The 11,959-nt window shown below is 34.7% G+C and overlaps 1 long non-coding RNA gene across 6 annotated transcripts in view; it reads right to left on the reverse strand.

Moving 5' to 3' along the window:
• Positions 1-11,959, reverse strand: part of LOC110394741 — a 56,394-nt gene that overhangs the window by 42,483 nt on the left and 1,952 nt on the right. For 5 of the 6 annotated variants that reach the window (XR_002435857.1, XR_002435853.1, XR_002435852.1 and 2 more), the window contains exon 2: positions 3,876-3,994. The exons of the other annotated variant lie outside the window; for it this stretch is intronic. This is a non-coding gene — a long non-coding RNA (uncharacterized LOC110394741). The remainder of the gene's footprint in view (positions 1-3,875; positions 3,995-11,959) is intronic. 6 annotated transcript variants of the gene reach the window in all.

Raw genomic sequence — 11,959 nt, forward strand, 5'->3', positions numbered from 1 at the left:
AGAAGCTGTCAGCCCTTTTCACTAATAAGGAAATGCTGTGTTTGGTGTGCCTTGAGTCTCATAAAGGGCAAAATGAAATTACTGAAACTGAGAAGGAGGTGGGAAAATTACTGGAGAGAGTATCTGCAAATGGTAAGCAGTTCTAAGCATTCAAGCTGTCCAAGTCTAGACAACTGTTGACAGTAATGGTACCTTAGCAATAGGGGTCCTGGAAATTGCTTGCAAATATCTTCCTTGGGGCCCCAAAAGCATTCACTGCTTGTCAAGAGAAAGCCAGCCTGGACCGGGAGGAATATGCCAAGCATCTTGGAGAGATAATCATTAGCAGTGATTCTTGATCCCAAGATGACAAAGAGGTGACTCTTGTGATCACTTACCAGAAGCATGTTCTGCGGATCCATTACATGAAAATGTGCATCCAGCAAATAACCGAGTATGGTTGAATATGACTTCCATGTGGAAACAGCCTGAGAAGGACCTAAAAACCAAGAGGTAATGGCCCCTTTTGGACCATGGAGAGGGCCTAGATACAAGTGAACTGTTTCTCAAAGACCAGTGGCAGTTCATTGCATTAACCGTAGATACAGTCTTATACATCTTGAACTAGATTTCTGATACTGCAACAAATATGGATTTATGTCCCTCTGATCTTTGCTTGCTTTTGAATGACATTTAAATGTGAAATTCTCCAGGATTATATATTTCTTCTATTTTAAGTTTATAATGTGCTTGCTTTACTGATTTGTTGATAACAAATGAAGCATCAGGACCCTGACATACAGCTGTTACAAAATAACTCTAATTACTATGAGGATATATTATAGTTATGTATTTGACTTAAGCTAAACACTTTTTGCTCGTTTTAGTAAACTTTTTGCAATTTGTAAGATTTCTCAGATCTAATTGTGTAAACTGATTATTCAAATAACAAAGCAGCAGGGAATTTCACAATATAATTAAGTTCTCCGAGTTAATGAGTATTGTTATTTGCTAAAAAAACAGCATTGATTTCAGTTGTTCTGTATCTCTGTTCTTTGTCCTTTAACATCAAATAAGAAATGTTAAATAAATTGAAAAATATGCATAACTTTAAAATGAAAATAGAGGGATACTGAATGAGAGGACGATGTACTTTAAATACAAATAGTAGTTTTGATTATAACAAAGCCTAGAAGCATGCATATGTTCAAATACTTATATAGGCACACAGCACAAAAATACGCAATTGCGATGAATTAGCATGGCTTCAGTTTTCTTATAGTTTTTAAGGAACTAAAAGGAGTTTTTTTGTTGTGTATTTAAACTTTCTGTGTCTAACTACATGAGACTTCCAGCATCCAGTGTCTCCTACCCCTGAACCCATTTATGTATGTCAGATGAGGTAAAGTTAATAACTGCTTTCTGCATTAGCCTGCACTATGAAAATTTTCAAATAGACAGATATGTCTTGACTTTTATTTTTCTTGTATCATGAAGTGGTATCTTGGATTTGCAGTAAAAGGCAGGATCTTTCCTCTTGAATAAAGTGAAGAACATATTAGAGGAAGAAAGCCATATTACTGTACAGTAAGCTCCCTTTTCTGGTTGTGCAACGCTGGACAAAGGCTCAGAATGTGCGTACTTTAAGCTCTCTGTTTTACAAAGTGTTGAGACACCATGTTTTCCTTTTCTCAGTTTTACTAGCATTTTCAGGGTGGGAAAAGCTCCTAGACTTAATTTCAGAAGTCAAACAAGGCGAGACTTCAAGAATGATCAATAGGCTCAGAAAACCACCATGGGTGGAAAAGGTTGTAATTTTGGTCAGAAAGCATTTGACAGAAATGCGTTTGTCATATCAGAAGGCAGGAAGAGAGAGTATAGGGGGTTAGGAAGAAGTTGGAAAAGAGTTAAAATTCTGAAGGACAAGCATGAGTCAAGAGGGTAGAAAATTAGGTCCTTGACAAAGAAAATGTACAAGATAATCTAAAGTCATTTTCATGTCGTTGAAATAATAGATTTTTTTTCAATTTCATCAGAATAAACAAATGTAATTGAATGTGACTAATCACATGTTACTGTAACTAATATGCCTTAATTCACTGTGGTTCTATGCATTGCAACATTTGCGAAGCTGCTGAAGTTTGGGAATACTTGCCACTTAAAATTCTACACTGGTTGTTAAATTAATGAAGTGAAGATGTTTTACAAAATCTTGCAGCTATTAGAGAAATTTAATTATTGAAAAATATTATCAAAACAGAGAGAAGATGCTCTACAGGCAGTGGGACACCAAGGGAATAAAATGTGTTTGCAGAGTCTATATAATGTATCACTGCATTGCTTCAGAATTGCTTTAGACCAATAAGTAGAATGACTGATATTTCTATGAACAAAGGAACTGAGCAGATGTACTGGGTCCCTGAGTTGTGCCTGTTGCTGAATCATATCCTGATCCTTTGGACCCCCCAAATCTTGCACCATTGTATTTTCAAACTGGTTACCCCTTGGTTCTTGTTGTTAATTCATAAATAAAGTTGCATTCATGTTACAGCATCAAACTTCATTCTGTTTCTCTAATGACTGTCTCTAAGGCATCTAATTCTTCCTGACTGTGCTGTGTCTCAATGATGCCTTGGGCTCAATCATCTCTTGAGATCCCTTCCAACTCCTGCATATCTGTGATTCTGTCTTGAACAAATGCCATTCATTCATATACTCCTTTAATAAAAGCGATTCTAGTGAAAGTCTTAAATAGAAAAATGTTCAAAATTATATTAAACCATCCTTCAAACACAGTATTTTTTATTTCAATGCAATATAGAAATCTTCTCTTCGGCCTGCTTCTTGCTTGCTTTGCTATTCATATAATAATCTTCTTACTCCCTATTTTCACTAATGATTTTCTCTATCCTTTTAGTAGTTTTCAGCTGAAAGAATAGCTTAGTACTATTGTTTTCTTCTTCTCTAGAAAATCTGCACTCTTGAAACAGGGAAATATCAGACTAAACAGTTATTATGTGCCATTGCTGCATTATAGCTCATTTGTTTCTGCATCTGTATTTATTTTTCTCCTGTAGTCTTCTGTTTTCTCATTCCTGGTTTCAAAGCCTTAGCACAGAATATGTCAAGAAAAATACAGCCTCTGGATTCACAGAAGCTGGTATGTGCCTGATGTAAAAACCCTTATAGGACTAGCAACTGATGGGAGTTGTACTAAATTTCCCTGGGATCAGGCATCTCCAAATTTTTAACTTAAAACATAGTTTGAATTTAGCCCACTAATCCTATACATTAAAAATAAATAAATAAAAAAAATCCAAACTAGCTCTCAGTTCTGAACAAACTGAAACTGAATATATAACTAAATCTACATGTAGAGTTGGATTTTCTGCATAGCTTATTTTATACTGCAGTGAGCCAGGACCACTGACATGTAGCAACATATAAAGAATGCTTAAAAATGGATGGAAATGTATTGCCTGATGTCCATTTGCATGACATGTAGTCATTAAAAATTCCTGAGTCGTGAACAATAGATTAATATAAAACATGTACATATTAATTTTTAAGTATTATACTTAACCGTTTCTTTTTCTTCATTCTTAATCATAGAATTATAGAATCAGAGAATCAGAATGGCTTGGGTTGGAAGAAACCTCAAAGATCATCTAGTTCCAACCCCCCTGCCATGGGCAGGGTTGCCATCCACTAATTCAGACTGCCCAGGAACCCATCAAGCCTGGCCTTGAACACCTCCAGCAATGGGGCATCCGCAAATTCTCTGGTCAACTTATTCCAGTCACGACCTTCTGTGAGAAGAATTTCCTCCTAACATCTAACCTAAACCTCCCCTCTTTTAGTTTAAATCTAATCCCCCTTGTCCAATCACAACCTACCTGCATAAAATGTTGGTCACCCTCGTGCTTGTAAGCTCCTTTCAAGTTCTGGAAGATTGCAGTGGGGTCTTGCCAGAGCCCATCTCCAGAATCATATAAGAAGAATTAACAAAACCTGTCTAAATTAGAAAAGCAGTTCAAGGTACACCATCTTATCAATGCATGGGATTTTTCAAAGAAATCAGGGAAGCAAGACCCAATGAATCACAGTAGGACTTAGCCAGCAGATCTAACCCGTCATCTTTGAAAATCCCATCTTTAATGAGATCACTGAAGTTAAGAAATTTTCTGACAGATCAATGAGAAGAACTACACCATATATCCTTGAGGCTCTCTACTCCACAGGAAGAACCTGTGACTTAGTTATTTCTCTATACTAAGGGCATAATCAGCCTCTGTTTTTTTTTTTGTTTGTTTTTTTTTGGAAATACGGACTATGGAGAACTGTGATCAATCTTAGATGAGATGGTCAGCATTTTCCTTAAAATTCTTGGTACACCAATTCTGGGCTTGTAAGGATTTCATATAAAAAGATATGGCTTACTTTTGAAGTAAAAATACCCATTTATTTTGTTGTACTACTGCTAGATGTACCAATAAGCAGAAATGGACAATCACACTTTAAAATTGTTCAATAATTTGATTTAAATATTAATTATAAGTAGGTCTACTATCTTAAACATCTAAAGGGCCTGTTGTCTATAAGTCTGAAATAGTAGATTAACTTAATAAGAAAGGTAGTAAGTAGCCGTCTTGTTTATGATGTGATTATCAGGAAGAACATATTTTGTATAAATAGTATTGCTGAGGATATTTCTGTACTAATTGAAGATATCTCATAATATAATTTTAATTTCATAATTTGATTCCTCCCCACCCACCATCCTTAAAACTACAATAGATAATTTTGCATAATTTTGATAATATTATACAGTATTGTCCAGCTGGAAACATCAAAGAAACACATCACATTTTTCTAAACTAAAAAAAAAAACTTACTTTAGGGGAAAAAGCAGAAGTTTTGAAAATTTCAATTTCTGAATTATTTTTCCTTTTAAATGGCATAATTTTATCAACTTGTTTTTTTTTCATAATTGTTTAATATATGCAGAAATACTAACTAGAGGTGTTAGAGGTAGAAAAAATACATTATCGTTAGTAATAATACAACAAGTTTTAGAAAAGAAAGCTCAATCTTACACTTGAGAAAGTAAATCACAATTTTTCCAAATGACATAAAATAATGTAGAAACTATCTTCTCATTTCACAAGCAATTTGTTATTGAAGTTTATGTTTGCATTAGTTGACTAAATGCAAGTATGTTTGATAATACAGGTTTTATGATGAAATTTGTAGATCAAATAGGATATGAGTTTCAGATATGGAAAAGAGATACTTGCTTTCCCTTCTGAAAAGTACTGAAAATGTGAAAAAATATAGACCAGTAGGTAAAATACCATGACTGGTGAGGGCAGGATAAAAATGTAAAGCAGAAGAAATGGAAGTTGAAGTAGTTCTGATGTGAAAGTAATTTAAGACTTGTTTTTGGTTTTGATTTGCTGACTCCAGTGAGAAAATGAAGGGAAGCCTCACAGAGTAAGAGCAGCTGTGCTGAAATGAACAAAACTTGAATCCTTCATGCACATCATCAAATAATTGCTTGCTAAATTCTCATCTTGAACTTCAAAACAATCTCTCTTCTCTCAATAGGTTGCACCAGTTGTTACTGGGGATGTATCTGAAAGGCAATCTAAGTGCAAAATACAATCTGCTGACTAGTTTGGACTACATAGTTTTTATTACTTGTGGTGACATCTGAGGAAGAAAAAAATCTCACAGGTATTTGTAGATGTTCCCTCCAGATATTTGAGTGGCTGAAGAGTTGTTTCTGTAACCTGAAGAGACTTTATCCCAAAATACATGAAATTTAAGGATGCCAATTACTTATTTTCTTTTCCATAAAGGACTAAATTTAAAGTACTGTGACACTCTTAAATGTTCTCTATAAATTATAGGATACTTTATTCCATGTTCAAAGTCTCCAATAGCCACTTCTTATTTTATTTTATTTATTTATTTATTTTTCATAGATTATGGCATACCTCAAGTACATACTCTGCAGTAGCACAAATGATGCTACCTTGCTTTCTGGAAGATGGCGGGTGTAATCCAGGGGGAGTTACATTAGAGTTTTAGTTCACATCATCCATGAGTGCTTTTGAATTTTCTCTCCTTGATGTCACCATTTTCTGCACTTTGCTTCCCATTACAGAGTTTTGGAGTGCATGACCTGGTTTCTATCCAAATCAGTCCATTAACTCACAAAAAGGACTCACTCTTTTCACATCAAACTGAATTGGAAGATGCTTCCCAACTGCTAATGATCCACAGGTTAAGCGTGCCACAAGTTAAGGACACAGGACTAGACTGGAGTCTGGAGCCCCACAAAAATCATATTTAGTGTATTCACTGCATCATCTGTACTGACTGTTTTACCCTTTAGATTTGTTCCTTTTGATCCACAGTATTTTCTAATGTGGATAAAACCTTCTTTTTGAACCTAACCTTTATATTGAAGGTATTGTAGCTCATGTGCTTACTAGTTACAGATTGGCTTTCAGTACAAATCAGTATGCCACAATAACCAGGAGAAAATAGATTTTCCTATAGCAGCTCAGAGTGTCTTAAATGAATGCTCTGAAAGATGTTACTGTTTTGTTATATATATATTTTTTTACACCTATCATTAGTTGTTCTGTCTTTACAGAATCTTGAAAAATACTGTCACCTACCACTTTAGTTTGATTCAGTCTCCATCAGTTTCCTTTTTCATCTGCTGGAAGTTTCTAATAAACTAAGACAATACAATGCATTTATTTTATGTCATTCTTACTTGTACCAGTGACATCAGTTCTTGGGTCAGGTAGTTGATGTTTGCTTCCTTTTCTGTGCCTGGGATTAATATTTAGAAGGTATTCTGAGGTTTGCAAAATTAGCATAAGTTCTAGGTAACTATGCTCAAAATTCCCTTTCAGATATAATTTATTCTAGTGTAAGAATTACAGTCATTTGGAAAAATTACACACTGATCTGCTTCAGATTTAAAATTAGAGCATACTGGAGCATAAAGCATTGCATTTCAATTGCCCTCTTTTCAGTAAATTTGAGTGATAATGAATATTAAAGATTGATGGTGCGTATTAGACATAGGATTAATGATAACTGCTGTGATGTAAGATTAGGATTGCCATAGGCACGTGGCAAATCTGTTGCTCTTCTCAGGCAAGAACTTGATTCAAAGGAAAAAGCTCTCACTATAAAGCACTATAAAATTTCTCCTGATGTAGAACAGGGCAGGCAGAACACAGTCACTATGCACAGCCAAAGCACAGGACTGGAATGCTGTGCTCCATGTTATTTACTCAAAAATGGTAAATGAACTCCAAAACAAAAAACTTATTCCTGACTCTCAGTCTATCTCCTCCTCTTGAGAAACCTAGATGAAGATAGCATTCAGCAGAAGAGAGATATAAATGATAAAGAGTGAATATGGGTTTTAAGTACTGTTTCTGTTATACGATTTCTTATACCTTGATTGAGATTGTGAAAGATAAGTGCAACATTTGTCTTAATGCAACACAGTAAATAGGAGTTGCATAAAAAGTAGAGATGGAGTAATGAAGCGGTGAACAAGGCACCAAGAGTCTCACATTGCCTTACTACAACAGCAACATTGTTCATTGTCTTCACATACCTGCTGTGAACACAATTGTTAAAAAATGGAAATGCAAACAAAAGTATTTACAACCCTGTGTTTTGCTGAGGTTGAGTGCAGTATTATTTTTGTGACAAGTGGATCTTTAGACAAAAGAATCCATTCTCAACATGTTTTGTAAGGCTTCAAACACTGAGAAAAGTTTTCCTCTAATAGTTCAAAGAAGATGAGTCCAACTATCATTTGGGAGGTGATGATGCAGCCAACCTTTCAGGATAAGACTGCACTACCTCCACGGCTCTGACTGATGTTTGTGTAGATTTAAATGAGCAAGCATTATCTTGACTGATAGGGGTACTGACTGATATGAATATACATGTAACCTGTGCAAGAATCAAGAAGTGTAAAGCTGTAAATATAAGTGATGAAAAGACCAGAGCCTATTACAAAGTTTGCAAATCTTAATTGCCTTTAGCAATAACAAATTATGACGATGAGTGTCCAGATTTTAATTGTGTTTATCTGACTGCCAAAGCATTATCAATTGCAGAAATTATTTAAAGTTTGGGAATATTTTTATTTATAATGGCTTCGTTAAATAAGTAAGAAAGTTAATATCTGCTTGAGCAGCTGCTTTTTGTTAATAACGTGATCATTTAGTCATTTTCACTTATATATGATCTCTTCTTATATTTGTTTCATATTAATCTGGAGAAAATATCTTCTACAATGTAATGTTCATAAAGAATTTAGTATAACATTAATGTAATAATCTTTTGTTGCAATTATTCTTAAGTAATCACTGTTTCTCTACACTGTCATTGCCTTTCTGCTCCCTACAACTGTACATTAATCTAGGATTAAAATCCTAACAAAGATGACATGAACATTCTATTCAGAGTTTTTCTAGAGAGTAGCAGAAATTTGTCAATTGCAAGGTAAAAGTAGAGGTATTCTTGGAAATATGAAGTTTTCTGTGGAAGTACTAAAACAAAATTGAAAAAAATAACAACAGAAAAAGCTGGAGTCAAATCTTTACACTAAGACTTGAACAGTTACAGTATCTTCTGGTTCTTCCTTTCAAAAAAAATGAATGAGTACCACTATAGTATCACAAAGTTTCTTAGAGATTATTTAAATGGATGCTTCTAGTACCACTCTAATTTTCTTTCTCTGCTATCTGATGCCATTTGGGTACATAGATACCTTGTCCAAACTTACCTTGAAGTGTTCTGTACCTGTTATTTCTTTCATCACAATCTTTGTTTTTGTTGATGTTATTTGTCTATTTTAATACCAGTTGGGGGAAAAATAAAAAAAAAAAAGGCAGCTGAAATGATGAGAGAGAAATCAATGTTCAGCCTGTTGCATTCCCTTAACACAGTCCTAGTAGCCACAAAAATCAAGGACTTGAAACCCTCCACAGCCACAGCCTGTTATCTCAGAGACAAGCCTGTGGACTTTCCACAAAACACAAACCTCTGATATATCACAATTCCTCATTTTTATCTGATGACAGAAAGGGACTATGAGATCTAGGAGGAGATTTCAGAACAGTGCTTCCAGCTGGCAGCCTGCTTTCTGCTGACTTTGAACTTCAGAGAAATAAGGTCCACATCTTCATATATGAGAGACAATTCATAAACCAGAGGCTGTAAAAACATGCTCTGTTGTGCAGCACTATTTTGAGTTGATAGACTTAATAAAGATATTGATCTAGCTGTGTTTCCCAGATTTAGTAAGAGCTTTACTGAGCTTGCTGAGACAGAACAGCCTCCAACCTGTTGACCATAAACAGTAGGAGACATGGAGTGGCACTTTTCTGGGAGGTGCCAGAGTGTTTGGTTACGTTCTTTAACAGGCTGCTGAATTACCTTCTTTTCCACATCTCAGCCACACACAGTGGTCAACTTTCAGCTTCTTTTAAGCTGACATTGTGGTAATATTGTCTGTTAATATGGGATCTCATCTGAAGATGGCATTTTTCATCAGGAAACAATTTTCCATTTTACCATTTTTTCACGTACTGAGGTCTATCTCAAAACAGATTTCCTTGAAAAACTGGAGAGTTTTTCAAGAGAGTTCTCTTAGCAATTTTACATTTCTTCTCATAAAATGTTAATATTACGTAGTGGCATTTTTATGGGTGAAATAGATGGTTAGTAATATCACTGAAATATTATTTTACTGGTTTATTTGACTTTTAAAATCATGATGGTAGTGAAATATTTCCTCAATCATTGTTCTATTTGTATTTAATGAAGCATCTTAGCACTAGCAACTTAGAGAATACATAAGGAGACACTTTACCATATATCATCTTACAGAAATACTAGAAAAGCAGCTAAAATAACAAATGCAATTATTAAAAATGAAAGGTGATCCAAAATTAAAATGTTAATAATCACAAAGGATACACAGGGCATTCAGGCACAAATGTCTTTGGAAAATCATTGTGCAGAGAGGAGAGAAATATTTGATTCAGGTTCAATTTAAAGTAGAAATCATTTCAAGAATTCAATATTTCCTGCGGAACTTAAATTAAGTGTTTTGGTGGATTTAGTAAAAAATGTGATCTAAACATAATCCTATTTTTTCTCTCTCTTTTTTTTTTTAATTTAAACACAATATTCTTCGTGTCTATTCCCATCAGGATTTACCCTAATTAGGTCTTGAATGAGTGGATATAGGTAGCTTTTCTACTGACTCAGTCATGATTCAAAAGTGTTTAGGGAAGAAAGTGTCTTTCATTCTAAAATAGAAGACTTTACCCTGAGCTCAAACGAAAGCTGGACCCTTGGAGGGATGTAGAAGTGTTAGATAATTAGTTTTTTATTGGATTTCATTTTTAAATGTCTTTGCATGCTTGAATGATGTTTGAAATACAATGGGGGAAGAAAATTAAAATTAAAAAAAAAAAAAACTAAATGAGTAAGGCCTCTCTTACTGTGGTGTATCTAATTGGGTTGCAGCTAAGGTGAACTGTATATGTCGCATGAAAGCTTTTGTATACTGTAGTCCAATAGTAATGGCAAGGACCTAAGTGTTGAGAGGGTGTTTGGGGGAGTTTAATTTGAACAAAACCTCCAAAGTTTCCACAGGTTCCTTGGCATGGTTTAAATCAAAAGGGTCTGAAACTAAAAGCCAAAGCATTGTGTTTTGGAGGAATATCAACAAATTCATACTTTTGAGAACGTATATGTTTTCCTATATGGCCATAATTTCTTCACAGAAAACGTGTAGTTCAAAATGTGTAGTTACAAAAGAAGGTCTCACATGATAAATTAACCCTTCAAAAGGGAGCTAATATCTGTCTCTGTTTCTGTTGCCCAAATCTGAGACTTGTTTTCCAGAATTTAGGAGTTTCAGTAAGGCCAGCAGTGCCTGATAGGAAAAGCAAAATGTGACACAAGGAGATGTAAATGAAAACACTTTTGAGAATTTCGCTGTGAAAAGTATTTCCTTTCTCAGTGTTTTGTAGAATTAAATTATCCTTTGGCCAATGAAAGTAGAATAATTTCTTCAGGAAAAAAAAAAATCACATATCTTACCTGCAGAACGAAAAAAGCAAATTATTTGGAGTTATTTGGCCATTACTGGAAGGTAGGATGCTTACAATTGATAAGCAAAATTTCAGGAAAAATTCTGAAAGATTAGGAAAACAGCAAGAAATCTTAAGAAAGTAATTTGAGGAAGTTATGATCCCTTGAACTAGAAAGTAAAAGATTTGTCTGAAATCTGGAAAAAGCAGCAAAGGGCTGTAAATCAAACTTGGTATTATAGAAATGCTTCTAAGTTCTGAGGCAAGTGGAGAGATCTTTCAAACTTGCTTGCTTCTCTGGGGAAGGAGGAATGATATAGTTTAGCTGAGGACTAAAATACCGCAGTTTAGGGAATAGCAGTGCAAAGATCCTGCCATTAAGCATACAAGATGAACACATCTTACTGTTTGCTCCTCTGCATAGATTCCAGCAGTAAATTGTTACCATTGTGAGGTCTAAGTATTTGGAAAGAAAAGGTGGCTTTAATTGCAGAGATTATGCAATGCAAGCTTCCAGTAAGATTTTAAAAGGTTAAATATTTCTATTTTAGCATGTGAATGAAGAACAAGAAGAGAAAAGGATGTTTTACACATCCAAGGCTATGCCAGGTGTATTTGAAGGGGACTCCATAGATAAGGTATATATAATTTACTTCTGGTGGCATATGTCACATTACAAAATGGAAAACTGCCAATAAAGAGAAAATATCTCGGATTGTGGTAAGAGTATTGAACAGTTGTGCTACTTTAAAAGTCCTTGCAGAAACCAGAATGCAAGAGCTTTACAAAAGAAAAAAAGAAGGAAGGAAAGAAGGAAAGAAGGAAGG

Source organism: Numida meleagris, chromosome 1, assembly GCF_002078875.1.
Source record: "Numida meleagris isolate 19003 breed g44 Domestic line chromosome 1, NumMel1.0, whole genome shotgun sequence".
Classification (NCBI taxonomy): domain Eukaryota; kingdom Metazoa; phylum Chordata; class Aves; order Galliformes; family Numididae; genus Numida; species Numida meleagris.